The following is a 15,528-nucleotide window of genomic DNA, read 5'->3' on the forward strand; positions in this document are numbered from 1 at the left end:
AGGTTGGTTCTGCCTTGGCTTATGTTCATGGGCAAGGCCATGGGTGCCAGTGTGTGCAAACCATAGCTTCCTGGTCAGGACTGGGGAGTCAACAGAAGAGTCACCACCCTTAGGGACCTTCACACCAGTGCTTCCAGGGAGTCCCAGCAGAGCCGTGGCACCGCTTCCTGTGTCTTGGAGCTCTCTGAGGACTCGTCTCCACTGCCCCTCTCATCCCTGTCCCTTGGGCAAGAGAGTGACAGCTTCCTTCCTTGTAACTAAAATGGGCAGATTCAAACCATTACTCCGCACTGCTGCATGGCAGCACACACTGCGTGGCAGCACACACTCTGCCTCGGATGCCACTTTCAAGACGCCTTTCCCAGGCTCAGCCCTCGCCTGGAGCCACCACCTTGCGCAGGGAAGTTGACGGATTAGGGACTGTCCTCCAGGGCCCATGAAGAGGTGAGTAAGCACTGCCTTTACTCAGCCTTCCTCCTTCATTAGACTTGAGTCCTCACCGACTCACTGAGGCAAGGACGTGCCCAAAGTCACAGGTCAGCACGCCTGGGCTTTACAAACCCAGCTTCAAATCGAAGACCAAGCCCCTGGCAGCCACCCTGTCCCTTTTACCACTGAATGAGCAATGATGGCTCAGGGGCGGAATTCTCACCTTCCCTGCAAGAGACACGGGTTCTATTCCCAGCCGGTGCACCTCCTGTACCATCACCATCTGTCTGACAGCGGAGACGGAGACGCTTATGTTGCTATGAGGCGGAGAAGATTCCCCCAGAGCTGCCCGACAACCGTGGACTAAGAAAGAAGACAGACTTGGTGATGTACTTTTGAAGAATCAGCCGGTGGGAAACCCAGGGGTTCTCACCATTCTGATCCGCAATCAACGGGGTGACACAGAAGTGGGTAGCAATTCATTCCAGTGTGGCCAGGTCCCTGACGGCAGCAAAGAACCAAGTCCCTTGCTTTTTCATCTCGTTTCCGCTTTCTCCTGGCTGGTTCTCCATTCCGCAGTCACAGACGACATGGTCATCAATAGCAATATTTATATTGGCCGATCTTTCCTCAATTTCAAAACAGATGGATCATTACCAGACCTGGGGGTGGAAGGGGGTTCTTTGTTAAGTCCCCTTGCTCTGAAGCAGGACAGTGGATCCTGGCAAGGGTCTGGCATTTGAGAAGTACCTCTTTCCCCCGTTTTAAGTATGAGTAAATGGAGGCTTAGAGAGGGGAAGTGACCTACCCAAACGCACATGCGTGAGTGTCTGAGCCAGGCATCCTTCCCAGGGCCTTGCTGGGGACACCTAGGGCTCTGTGAGATGACCTCACATAATCCTGCATGCTTATTCAGGATTCCATTCATCCATCCATGCATCCATGTGATGTGTATCAAGAAACCATGCTGTCTTGAAATGTAAGAACACAGTGCCTAATGTAGAGGTGTCTACCCTCTGGTCTGCAGCAGTTTTTCATGTTCTCTACAATCAACGCCAGGAAGAGGCCTGATGCTATGGGGGTTACATGGCAGTTGACACAGACTTTCTACTCCTGTAAAGAATTAGTGTCAGAAACCCACGGGTACGGTTCTACTCTGTCCTATGGGGTCATCAGGACTTGGAATTGACTCAGTGGTAGGGAGTTTTGAGTTACAGGAAAATCTGCAATAACTTCTTCTGTAACATATGAGCCCATCAAAGTAGATCTTTCTATCCAAGAGCAAAATGTCAGTAAGTTGACTGCACAGTGATAGTAGTTGACTACACTGTGAGTGAAAATCAAGCAATTTGTACCTTTCCCCTCTATCTCTGTAGTTGCCAAATGGTCTACCTTCAGTACTAATAAGTTCTATAATAGAGGAAGATTATTTCCTTATTATCTAAAAGTTGGGGTGGTTCCTGAAACCACACAGTGGCAGACCTACCTGATTGATTCTCCCAAATTCACCTCCTTTCTCAGATACGAACACCCTCCCCTCTCAGCCCACCCTCCAAAGGTCCTATCTTCTCATGCCCCCGGGCTCTTATTCACCTTACATTCCGTTTGGAGCGTCCTTACTCCATGTTTTCCTGGAATAATACACAAAACTTGGTTCAAACATCTTCCCCCTATGTCTCGGAGCACCATCTGCATGCTTCTCAGACTTTGCTGACACGTGTGTTCTTAGCGCCCTGGGTGGAACAAGCAGTTTGCATGCAAGTACTAACCTCAAGTTTAGCAGTGGGGACCCACCCCGTGGAGCCATGAGGAGCCCTGGTGGGGTAGCAGGTACGCACTGGATGGCTCACCACAAAGTCACCCAGCCTATAGCGGTGTTTCTAATGTGTCCTATAGGGTGGCTATGAGTCATAGTCAATTCAAGGGCTTTGCATTTGGTTTGGGCGTGGTGCCATGCAAGCAAGCCCTTCCAGTCTGCTGCCCTTAAGATTACAGCCAACATCGGACCGTCTAAGCGATGACAAAATAATAATTTATAAACTATCAAGGGTTCATGAGGGAGGGGGAGCAGGGAGGGGGAGTAAAAAATGAACTGAAGCCTGGGGCCTAAGTGGAGAGCAAATGTTTTGGGAAGGATGAGGGCAATGAATGCACAAATGTGCTTTACACAATTGAGCCCCTAATAAAATAACTTTAAAAATAAAAATAAAAATCATGTGAGAAAAAAATAGTTACAGCCCAATGACCTATTAAACCATAGACTCATCTTTCCTGAGATCAGAAGGAACAGGTGGTGCCTAAGCATTCTGATCAGATCCACAACAGATGGACTACCATGGAAGGGGAGGAAAATAGGGAACAGAATCGCAAATTCTTACGAGGATTCCCTGGACTGCTGCCCTGAGACACACATTAAACCAATGCTAGCCCCTGTGGTCCCCTTTTAACTCAGTAACAGATTAGCTCACAACATAAAGCACATTGCTTATGAATACTGTGCTCTCTTAAAACATGGTCTGAATGAGACCAACTGTTCAATAAATCCCTTTGAGGCATATTGGAGAATATTAGGAGTCAGGGAAAGTAGCTTAACAGCCAGAAGGAAAGTATTGACGTTGTCCCTACATTGTAAGGAACGTAATGATGACCACTAAATAATTTCTGTGGAGATTATGGAATGGGAACTCCAGCCATTGGGTAAGCCTCCAATGAAGACAGAATCAGATATTGCTTTTATTTTTAAGGGCAACGGAATCAGTACTTTCAAATTATGGTGGAGGGAAAGGTTTTTTACTTAAACTTGAACTTTTAAAAAAATGCTTTTAGGAATCTGAAGGAAAGAAAGTACTGCCAAGAAGACTTCACAGAGCAGTTCTATGCTGTCGCACAGAAGGCGCTGTGAGCTGGAGGGGGTGCAGCAGCTTCTTGGCCAAGTGACTGGAAGAGACCCTTATTTGTACCCATTCCAGAGAGAGGTGACCCCACCAAATGGTCAAATGACAGAACAACATTTGATCCATAAGGAGAAGTTATTTTTACATCGTAATAGGCCCGGGCTGGGCTCCTCATCAAAAGAGTGGAAGCTGACATGCCCCCAGAAACAGCTCAGAAATTGGGCCTGGTGATCTACTTCTGAAACCCAGCCCTCGAAACCCTACTGGATACAGTGCTCCCCTGGCATGCCTGAGGGGCCCAAGTCTGCATTGTCTCCAGGACAACCACTTGATAAGGAGGAGAGCTTAACCCTTTGCTTGCCATTCTTATGCGAATCATTTTCCATTTACCCCTTGGTTTTCCCCCTTGTTTTGTATATTCTTTCTCTGAGAGATTTTGATCCTTTAAATTGGTTGTAGGTCAAAAATGCCTTCTGTTTGCTGCTGAAATCAAGTAAACATTACTCTCCCAATGATTTTTAAAGCCATTTAACATTTTTTTACATTTAACGGTTAAATCCACATACAAACTAATTTGAAGTGGTCAAGAAGGGGGTCTGAGAGGATCCTTTGCCAACACCACCTGGGGGAATAATTCTCTTGAGGAGCCCTGGTAGTGTAGTGGTTACGTCTTGGGCTGCTATCCCCATGGTCCACAGCTCAAAACCACCAGCTGCTCTGAGAGAGAAAGATGGCGCTTTCTACTCCTTTAAAGAGTTACTGTCTAGGGAACTCACAGGGGTAGTTCTACTCTGCCCTATAGGGTGGCTATGAGTCGGCATCAACTCAATGCCAGTGAGTTTGGTTTGGGTTTTATAGATTTACAAGACACTCTGGTTGCACTGTGGGCTGCTAACAGCAAGCAGGCCAAAGAGGAGCCTGTTCTCATAAAGTTCAGTCTCAGACCCCTGTACAGGCTCTCTGTAGGGTCTCTATGAGTCAGAATCAACTCCATGACAGTGGGTGTGTGGGTAGATTTAAAAGCAGAATATGATATGACCAGAGGCTTTGTTGTACTTGTTTTGTGGCAGAAAAACAAAAACTAACACGATATTCATTTTAAAAGGCCAAGATTAGTGCATGCTTACTTGGTAGTGGGCTGTGCCCTAGGCCTTTGTCAGAGAGTGACACATTGAAGCCTCCTAGTCCTTCTATAAAGGCGCAGAGGTGTGAGATGCAGGTCACATCACTCCCAGGCTTGTCCAAGGTCAGAACCAGAAGTGACTAAGCTAAACTAGGAATGGAGCCAGGAAGGAGTGAGCCAAGCCAAGAAGACCAATTTGTCCAAAGAATGGTCAAGCTGAGGAGGTAGAGGGGCAGGGGCAGCAGTGGGTCAGTGGCAGAATTTTCACCTTCTGTGCAGGAGACCCGAGGAACCCTGGTGTTGTAGTGGTTACATGTGGCGGGGCTAACCACAAGGTCAGCAATTCTAAACCACCAGGAAGGCTCGGCTTCCTAAGCCTGTGAAGAGTCCCAGTCTTGGTAAACCCACAGGGGCAGTTGTACCCTGTCCCATAGGACTGCTCTGAGTCCGAATCAACTTGGTGGCAGTGAGTGCTTTGTTTTAGTTTTCATGCAAGAGGCCTAGGAACCCTCAGGGCAGAATGGTTCTGCATTGGGCTGCTCACCGTCCATTCCAAGGGAGAACACGGGGCTTCCTAATCCCATAAAGGGCTACAGCCTCGCAAACTCTGGGTCTGGATGAACTTGATGACAGTGAGTTCGGTTTTTTGGGATACAAGAGACCCGAGTTCAATTCCCAGCCAATGAACCGCATGCACAGCCTCCACCCAGCTGTGTGTTACTGTGATGTTGAACAGAAGCTTCCAGACTAAGACAGAGTAGGAAAAAAGACCCTTTTCCAAAAACCATCCAATGAAAACCCAGTGGGTCACAACAGTCCACTCCAATTGCAACCTTTCAGGTAACAAACATGGATGGAGATGGTGCAGGGCCAGGCTTTGATCCCTTGTGCATGGTGACACTACTACGATCAGGGACCACAGCAACAGCAATAAAGGGTCTGGACCAGAGATGGGAGCAGAGAGCGGGGATGGGAGGGAAGATCTGTAGAAGAGGGGAGTCTGGGTGTGCATACCGCTAGGAAGGGGAGAGCTGAGCAGTCCCAGCACACGGCAGCAGTAAATCTTTCACAGAAGACTTGCACAGAGCACTGAAACATCACCTTCTCTCCTCAGCTCCCCATACCCCAATGGGTACCCAGGTGATGCATGATGCAAAGTGCCTGCTCTTTCCAATGGCTCTAGACCTGGGAGGCATTGGCAGTGGCCATGCTTATTTTTTTTTTTTTTCCTTTCTTGCTGTATCTTTCCCCTTCTCTTCCCAATCACCCTTCCTGGTCAGCAGCCTGAGTCACAGCTGGGCCTTCCAGTCCTTTCCAGAATAGCTTATGTTCTTTAAGCCCCAGAAGCCACTGCTTCTTCTGAGATGATGTCGGGGGCAGGGGGGTCTTGATCTAATGGAACTGTGCATTGTATTGATATCTGCAAGCGTTCCTAATACAATGTTAAAAATAAAGGATATTTTAGAAGAGAAAAAGAATATTTACCCAATGATTCAGACAGCTAGTGTGTTGGAGTAGCGAGAGAGATGGTGATGGTGGGGGCTGTGGGTCCCCCCGCCCACACAAACCAATGGACTCCTGTTCAAGTATATTTTCAGTTAACTGAGCTAAAGAAGATACAGGAAATCTTCTAGGTGACCAGCTACTCCTGCTGGGCTCAGGCACAGCAATTCCATCCCTAACTGGTATGACAAGCTTCCAGCAGCCTGACTCATCGCTGCGGCCCTGCAGAACAGTGGAAAGAGACAGCTGCTAGGAGTCTGTCTCCATCTGGAAGCTCCTGTCCATCATCCAGAGACACCGAGGCGGACAGGTGGCTGTGCATGAGGCGCGTTGGCTGGGAATTAAATCCAGGTCTCCTGCCCCCGTGGGTTTTCCAAGACGCTAACTCTCTCTTTTTTTTTTTAATTGAGTTTTTTTTAGTTTTATTGAAATATAATGAACATATCTTACAATTTAATAGTTCAATCCTATTAAGACTGTAGCTCTTTTATTTATTTTTTAATATTAAAAATTTTTAATTAAAAAAAATACAAATGGCATTGTCCTAAGAAATTTAAATGACTTAATTTATCTTTTTTTCTTTTTTTTTAAATCATTTTATTAGGGGCTCATACAACTCTTATCACAATCCATACACACATCAATTGTGTAAAGCGCATTTGTACATTCATTGCCCTCATCATTCTCAAAACATTTCCTCTCCACTTAAACCCCTGGCATTAGGTCCTCATTTTTCCCCTCCCTCCCCACTCCCCCCTCCCTCATGAGCCCTTGATAGTTTATAAATTGTTATTTTGTCATATCTTGCCCTGTCCGACGTCTCCTTTCACCCACTTTTCTGTTGTCTGTCCCCCAGGGAAGACGGTAGCTCTTGAGAGGAGTAGCCAGCCTCATCTTTCTCCCAAGAAGTGGCTAGTGGTCTCGAACTGCTGACCTTGCATTTAGTAGCCCAGTGGGTAACCACTGTCACCAGTACTCCTCATTTTAGAAAAACTCTAGTTTCTGCCCCTTCCCCTGTCCCCTGAGCGCACCCCCCCCCCCAAGGCTCCATATTGGCAAAGATTTCCTGTATCTTCTTTAGATCATTTAACTGAAAATATACTTGAACAGGAGTCCATTGGTTTGTGTGGGCAGGGGGGACCCACAGCCCCCACCATCACCATCTCTCTCGCTACTCCAACACACTAGCTGTCTGAATCATTGGGTAAATATTCTTTTTTTCTTCTAAAATATCCTTTATTTTTAACATTGTATTAGGAACTCTTGCAGATATCAATACAATTCACAGTTCCATTAGATCAAGCATAATTGTACAATTGCTTCCCTTATCATTTTAAATGCATTTTCTTTTCTTCTTGAACACCTTGATCTCAGCTCCTCTTTATCCCCTCCCTCCCCTCCCCTACACCACCACCCCCATCACCCACTCCCCACCCCAAACCCTCACAATTTTCTTGTGCTTGGAATTCCAACCCTGCAAACAAGGTCCCTTTTCACTTGCCTTCTCCCGTGGCTGAGAGAAAACATGAGCTCCTTGTGTATTTGTGGCGTATAAATGTGACAACACTATAAAAATGATGACAGGGTTGTTTACACTTAGACTTGGGCTTAGATGAATCCGAGTTCATGCTTCCAGCCCCGCCCATTCCCAGAAGCCTCCCCACTGCCCTGAACTAGGTGGGGCAGGTACACTCACTTGGGGTTAAGGTTCCTATAGGAAGTGTGCTCCTTGGTCTCTTGAAGATAATGTCATCATCGTTTTCGATTCCTCTAACGAGGCGAAGGAGGGCTTCTCCAACCCAGCTGCATGGGCGCCCAGGGCTGTCCTGTTACCTGTTTTTAGCGGACTGCTGGCTGTTCTTGATCGGCAAGTATGTTGCTCATCCCGCATTTCCGGCTGAAGGAGACATTTGCTCCGTGACATTAGTTTACTTATCTGTCAACAAAGCCACATAGTTCACCTGCTCCTCACCCACCTCCAGCGCCCAGCCCTGGCCTGGTGAACGAATTAATTACTGATCTTGCCTTTGTTCTGGGGCTTGGAGAGAGCCACGAAATGAACCGGATGTGTAAACGGATCCAGGTTCACACAATGGTGGGGGCTAAGGAGAGGCGGATGTGAGATGCCAGGAGATCATTGTCTAAAGCCCAGCTGTGCCCGCAGGTGGAACTGTTTTTAGAGGCAGGGGAAGGAGCATGCGCAAGTCCCAGTGTTCAGCGGGGGGGTGGGGCGGAGCAGAGCAGAGTCCCAGCTCTTTGCAGCGAGGCATCAAGCGTCCCTATCCCCAGCACACTCCCGCGGCCACCACAGGCACAAGGGAATGACATCCACCACCCCTACCTCTCCTCCAGAACCTCTGTGCATCTCCTCCAACCCTCTGTCCTCTGGGGAAGGGCCAATGAAGACAAAACATGAAGTTGTTCCAGCATTTCATTCTACTTGGATCAACCACCAATGTCCATGGAAACAGCAGTCCAGAAATGCAGTGATGTGTTGCATTAGACAAATGGGCTGCACACCGAAAAAAATCTCTTTAGAATTTCTATTAGCGCTTCAATCCTGAGCACTAGGTTTTCAGAAGGCTGCAGGTACAGTCGGATCCCTAGACCTAGGTTGAGTCTCCCCATAGAGTCAGCCTCCTTTGCGTTCTTGTGGATATTGACCAGCAACGTGGAAAGCTTTGCACTCGGAGCTAAGTTAGAAAGTGGATGACTTCCGCTTCACGCTTCACCGGGCCAGCACTGCGAAGGGGAGGGAGCCTGGCCCTCGGGGACTTGCCTGACTATGACCTTGATGAACTGGGGATACTGAGGTCCCCTATCATTATGAGGCACACCTTTCTTAGGAGTTGGCCTTTGTCAGAGGGCCCTAATGCAATCCTGTACAAAATTTTGAATCTGAAATGTGTAAATATCCCAATCATGAACAAAAAAGGAAGGGGGAAAAATAGACTTTTAACACCAACATGTTGAAGTCAGAAATACCAGCTTATTTCTTATGAGGGACTAAAGCGCATAATGAAAGTGTTTGCCATGAAAATTTTAAATTTAAAAGCAAGCATGGTGAAGAAAAATTAAGCACGCAATACATATGCCCTCCTCCCCCTTAGAAGTAAAACTGTTTTAGACCATTGGTAGCACCATGTACACAGAGGATCCTCGTATTGAGAATTTCCCGTATGAGTCACAGAGAATATAAAACAAACACAAGTTGTCCCCAAAGAGCTACTGAGATACTCTGAAACCATTATAAAATCTCAAACAGAACATTCTGGTGACTAAAGATAACCGTTTTTTCTTAAAAGAAAGGGAAAAAGGGGTGGGGGTGGGGAGTCATTGCTCCTAAGCTACATGAGCACAAACATTATCTGTCCGTGAACCATGCTAGCCACCCTACAGAATATGAAGTGTGTATATATGTCTGCACACACACACACACATGTTCTGTTATCCAGTCATTTTCCATGTTCATTCAATTTTAAAACTCATTTTAAAAAGTCCCAATCATGATCCTTTTTCTGATTCTGTAATCCTGCCTGTGGTTGTGCTGAATCAATCTGCCACCACCAGTTAGATCCCTGTGACAGTTCCCTTTGTCCTCATATGTCATATTTAAGAGGCCGAGGGACTGTGAGCCCTTGGGTGCCATCATGGCCTTACAGTGACCGTGTCCCTACTCCAGATGGTTTGTCTGTGTCTTCACCCTCTTTAAGACTTAATCAATGGAGTTCTACAAATTATCATTGAATTAGGGGTCTCTGGTCCCTTCAAGACCCACAATTTTAAAGATATCATTTGTATTAGTAAGGGGCACCTGACCCCAATCATGATTCTCTACATCTCCTCATAAACCTGTGAGAACTGGACAATAAAAATAAAGATAAGAGAAAATGGAGGCATCCAAATCTTGGTGTTAAGAAAGAATACTGCATGTACTGTGGACTGGCCACCAGTTGTTGCGAGGGAGACAGATGGGGCTTTCTACTCCCGTAAAAAGTGACAGTCTCAAAACCCCACAGGGGCAGTCCTACCCTGCCCTGTAGGGTCACGATGAGTTGGAATCTACTCGATGACAATGCGTTTGGTTGGGGTTTGGGGTGGACTGACCAAAAAGCACACAAACCAACCTTAGAAGAAAGACAATCTACATGTGCCGCTCCTTATGAGTGGGACTGCAAACCTTGATTTCACTTTGGATGCATCAGGAGAGACCCGTCACTAAAAACAGATGCAATGCTTTGTAGAAAGTTGGCCAAAGCAAGAAAAGCCTCAATGAGACAGATTGTTGCAACAGCTACAACAATGGGCTCAAACCTGACCATGAAGCTTCAGTAGGACTGGGCACCGTTCCATTCGGTTGTACCTACGTCACCATAAATTGGAGCTGACTCGATGGCGGCTAATGAAAATATCTACAGCGAGACTCAATGGGACACCATCCTGGGACCAAATCAGGCTTTATTCGTAAAAGCAGGGACTTGGATGACGCAGTTAGCCTCTGAAGATGGGTATAATAGCTTCCCCAGGGGTGACTGCCAGGTCCATGAGAGTCTGGGGTGGACGTAATTGTCCTTTGTCAACCCAGCAAGGCGAGGCTGCTGTCAGGGGTGGATCCAGCTCCCTCGAGCACATCGCAATAGACAGGACTCATCCCTATGCGGTCCTCGGGTGAAGTTCAGCTGGTGCGGGCAACTAGTCTGGCAGGTCCACGAGAAGCTGACAGCATTTGCCACAGATCATCAGGCAGGTCCTCTGCCCTGCCAACACCACACCCCATGTGTCAGGCTGGCCTTTGCTACGGGGTTTCCTACTCGCTTATCTACTGGATGGTGTTAGCTGAACACTGAACCCAGTGAAGACCTGCCCCCGTGGAAATCTTCCTCGATGCGCTCCGAAGGCCCCATCTCCTCAGTGGGGGAACTCCAAATACAGGCGTTAGATCACAGGACAGACCAGACACAAAGACAGGGGTCCCCACTAGGTCCACAGCACCGCTGCGAAGGTGGCTCACTCTTGGGGACATAAACCGACTTCTCAAATCAAAGCCACCTAGTCCAATTCTCTGGCCTCCACTGAGTACAGCAATAACTCCCTGCCACTGAATCACTTCTGACTCAGAGCACCCCTACAGGACAGGGTAGAATTCGCCTCTGGGTTTCCAAGACTGCAACTCTTTACAGGAGTAGAAAGCCTAGTCTTACTCCCACGGTGGTTTTGAACTGCTGACCTTGTGGTTAGCAGCCAAATGAGTAACCATTCTGCAACCCGAGCTGCTCTGAGTCCAGCAATGCAGCCTGCTGTTTTCTAATAAAGCCTTCCCTATTCTATCCCGACCTGTACATGAAGCACTTCTTCCTCTGACCCTAACCATGCTTCTCTCTGGACTGCCAGGTCTACCCAAGACTGTCAGTCTCAAGAGGAGGGTCCGCATGGCCCCTAACTTCTGACCTGTTGACTCCCACAAGCCTGACAATTCACTAGGAGAATTCACAGAAATGTGTGATATTTGTGATTATAGTTTTATTATAGTAAGAAAGATGCAAATGAAGTGACCCATAGGTCTTAGACCAGTGGTTCTTGACCTTCCTAATGCCGCCACCTTTTCATACAGTTCCTCATGTGGTGGTGACCCCCAACCATAACATTATTGTCATTGCTACTTCATCACTGTAATTTTGCTACTGTGAAGGGGTCATTTGACCCCGAAAGGGTCTGGACTCACAGATTGAGAATCACTGTCTCAGAGGCTCAGTGTCTTTCAGCAAGCAGGAAGTCCATGGAGTTTCTGTGTTCAGGCATCTTTTTTTTTCCATTTTAATGTTTTGATATCAAAGATGAGTATACAGTAAAGTGAATATCACATGGCTTAAAGTCTCTTAGCTATGCCCTAAGAACTTTATATACATATATAATAAAAATAACAAGAGCACATTCATCATCAATGAATCAGTTCCAACTCATAACATCCCTGTGAGTAAAACTGCTTCCTCGGGCCGCGGAACCTGCAGATCTTCACGGCAGCAGACTCCTGAGTTTGAACTGTCAGCTTTGTGGTCAGTGACTTAATGCCTAACTCATTATACCACGAGGGCTCCTTTTGTTGTCAGAATTCACCAAATTGGTTCCAACTCATAGCCACTGTGTACAACAGAAGGGCACACGATCGGGTCCCGCGCCATCCTCACAACTGTGATGTTTGAACCCACCATGGTCGTCACGGTCAGTCAACCTCGTGGAGGGCCTTTTGTTCAGGCAGCGGGTAGGTGATACAAAACTCCCAACGTTTGGTTAGCACCTGAGCTAATCGTTTGCACCACCCAGGGACTCTTCCTGTAAAGGCCAGGTAATCAAGATGGTAAGCTTTGAGATCATGCGTGCTGTTGAATATGCCTTGTTTTCTGTATGTTACAACAATAAACCCACTGCCCTGGAGACGATGCCAACTCAGAGTGACCCTGTAGGACAGGAAGGAACTGTGCGTTTCCGAGACTGTAACTCTTTACAGGAAAAGAAAGCCCCAACCTTCTGTATGTTACAATCTTTGAAAACTCTGAAAGCCATTCCTAGCTCTTTAGCAATATGGAGACAAGCCTCGGGGCAGTGGTTTGTCACCCGCTGCTCTGAACAGGGAGTGTTTGGACTGACCAAAGTGCATCAAAACCCCATCAGGAAGTGGGTTGTAAAAAAAATGCTCCCGTTTTACAGAGGAGGAAATTGAAGCTCAGAAAATTCACATACTAGTCCATAATTATGGACAGGCAGAATCTCAACCCAAATCAGTCTGGGTTGAAAGATCTGAGCCAAGCATCTGAAGTCTGTTGGCATTCTTAGATCCATGTCTTCAAAGGCAACGCTCCCGAGGAGGACTAATGCCTCCAATCTGAACCCCCAAGAGAATGTCAACTTGTCTTTCGGAGAAGAAAGAACCAGTAGACAGACATGTGCCCACGTGGGAGGGTGAAGCCACCGTAGTCACTAGGGCCCAGTGGACAAAACCCTCTCCCTTTGTACATGTCAACTGGCCACCACTGTCACCCAAGAGGTGTGAAGGGAGGTAGGAAGGAATGCATATCATTCCTACTTTGTAGATGAGGGAGTCCTAATGGTGTAGTGGTTACACATTGGGCTGCCCACCAGGAGGTTGGCAGTTTGAAACCACCAGATGCTCCTCAGGAGAAAGACGAGGCTTTCTGCTCCTGTAAGTGTGAGTCTCAGAAAGCCATGGGGGCCGTTCTACCCTGCCCTGGAGGGTAGCTGTGAGTCAGGATTGACTTGCTAGCAGTGAGCTCGTTGTTTTTGTTTTTTGTAGATGAAGAGTGTGTCCTGATCGCCCCAGGCTGCCCACTTGGGTCTTCCGATTCAGATTCCAAATCCCACACTCTCTTCACTCCACCTCCTCGCAGATTGGCGAGTCCTGTATGAGGAAGGCCCTGTGCCGGGAAGCTGTGGGGTCAAGCCTTGCGGCTCACACACAGTCTCTACCCTTCAAGGTCCTGCTGACATTGACCAGGCCCAGAGAAGAGGCACCTGACCCAGAATCTGTTCCTGCAGGAGATGAGTAATCACCTGAGCAAGCAGGTGTGCTGGAGCCTCACATACCTGGCTGAGCAGACACTGCAGAACCCACAGAGGCCCAGAGGGCAATAGAGTCCCTTCACCCACCCCCAGCCGCAGGCCACTGCTGAGTGGAAAGCTAATTTCAGTCAGCAATCATGGTTGTCCCTGATGGAGCTCATATGATGGGGTGCAGGCCACGCCTCTGTCTTTCACTGAATTCTCACAGGCACCCACTCACAGGCACTATCACTCTGCTTCCCAGCTGAGAAAGCTGGCCTTTCAAAAGGCCAAGTAACTTGCCCAGGATCACCCAGCAAGTTGGGAAGGCCACTGTGGGGCTCTCCTCAGTCTCCAGCACAGGGGTTTGGCCTCCACCCTCTGAGGGCGAGGTAGATTTGGGACTAGACCAAAGTGGTTCGGAGCTGAGCCAAGTGGATGATCCAGTTAGGCAGCATTGTTCCGAGTTAAACAGCAAATGGTCCACTTACCTGAAATAAGAAAACACACGCAGACCAGAGTTTCTGAGTGCTACCAGGGGTGGGCAGGAAATGAGAAGGGAGAGTCCTTGCTTCGGGGGTACAGAGCTGCCAGGGGTGGTGGGATCCTGTGGAAACCAAAGGGCAACAGTTGCAAGCAGGATGGCCTCAATCACTGTCATTGCATGGCACGTGTACATTTTGCTGAATGGGGCAGTGTTGTGCTACATACATTTTTACCACAATTTTAACAAATTAAAGCAAGTCAAACTCTTTAGCCAAAAGCCTATGGTTTTCTTACTGGCTTCCCCAAATAGGGGTTTGGAGGGGGGGCAAAGTAAGACAGGTTGATTTTGATTCATGAGTCAGAATCGGATCAAAGGCAACCCACTCTTGGTTTTAGTTTTAGTTATTTTGGGGGGTGGGGGTGGAGAGAAGAACAAAAATTCTCAGAAGAAAACAAAACCCCAAAGGGAAGAGCATTAAAGAAACCGCGGCTGCTCTGTGTGTCTCCAGGACTCTAGCATGCTGGACTCCCCTCGCTGTCTCACGAGCAATAAATCCACCGGCACCGATTCATCAATCTGCCCAAAGAAGCTGGGGACATGTAGTCACGTCTGCCTCTGCTCAGGCTTCAGCTTGCTCCTCAGCCAGGGCTGTTGAGTCCACGGGACCCAGCAGGACTGTGTGAATGGGCTCAGGTTTCTAGAATGGATGCAGAGCTGCGCACTGTGTGCCCGGGCTCCATCTCTCCTGGGAGAATCACCCTCAGCTTTCATCAGGTGATTACTTCCTCCTCTTTAAATTCAATGCTTATTTTTGTGCAGGTAACAACACTGCTTAAAGAGCCCAATAGTGCTAGGGGGTGTGGGTGGGGGTAGGGGTTGTGATAACTATTACCCACTGTTGTTGCTTCTCACCCCACCTCCAATCCCCTCTCTTGAGCCTAAAAGAGACTCTCAACTTTCTCAGCTGTTTCTTTTGAGCTGTATGTTGTGTTGTGTGTGTGTGTGTGTGTGTGTGTAAGAGACAGGTTTATAACAAAGAGCAACTGTATATTGAGAAAACATCCCAGCCCAGTCCAGACCAAGTCCTTAAGTCCGATATTAGCCCAGATATCCTATACTAGTCCAGAAACTTCTCTTTAAACTCATGCATCACATGCAATGATGCTGCAAGCAGGAAGATCACAGGCTGGTGGGTGGGAAGTCTTGTGGATCCAATGACAGTGGGCTGGGCTTTAGCTGCCACCAGCATGGCTCCGTGTCACTTGTCAACAGGAATGTGTAGCAGAGAGAGAGAGAGGCCTGCCTCTTCTTTTTTTTAAAAATCATTTTATTGGGGGCTCATACAACTCATCACAATCCATACATACACCAATTGTATAAAGCACATTTGTACATTCAGTACGCTCATCATTCACAAAACATTTGCTCTCCATGTAAGCCCCTGGCATCAGCTCCTCATTTTCCCCCTCCCTCCCCGTTCCCCCCTCCCTCATGAACCCTTGATAATTTATAAATTATTATTATTTTGTCATATCTTA

This window comes from Echinops telfairi, unplaced genomic scaffold, assembly GCF_000313985.2.
Source record: "Echinops telfairi isolate 266 unplaced genomic scaffold, ASM31398v2 ScPeMD7_7469;HRSCAF=8507_0, whole genome shotgun sequence".
In the NCBI taxonomy this organism is placed as follows: domain Eukaryota; kingdom Metazoa; phylum Chordata; class Mammalia; order Afrosoricida; family Tenrecidae; genus Echinops; species Echinops telfairi.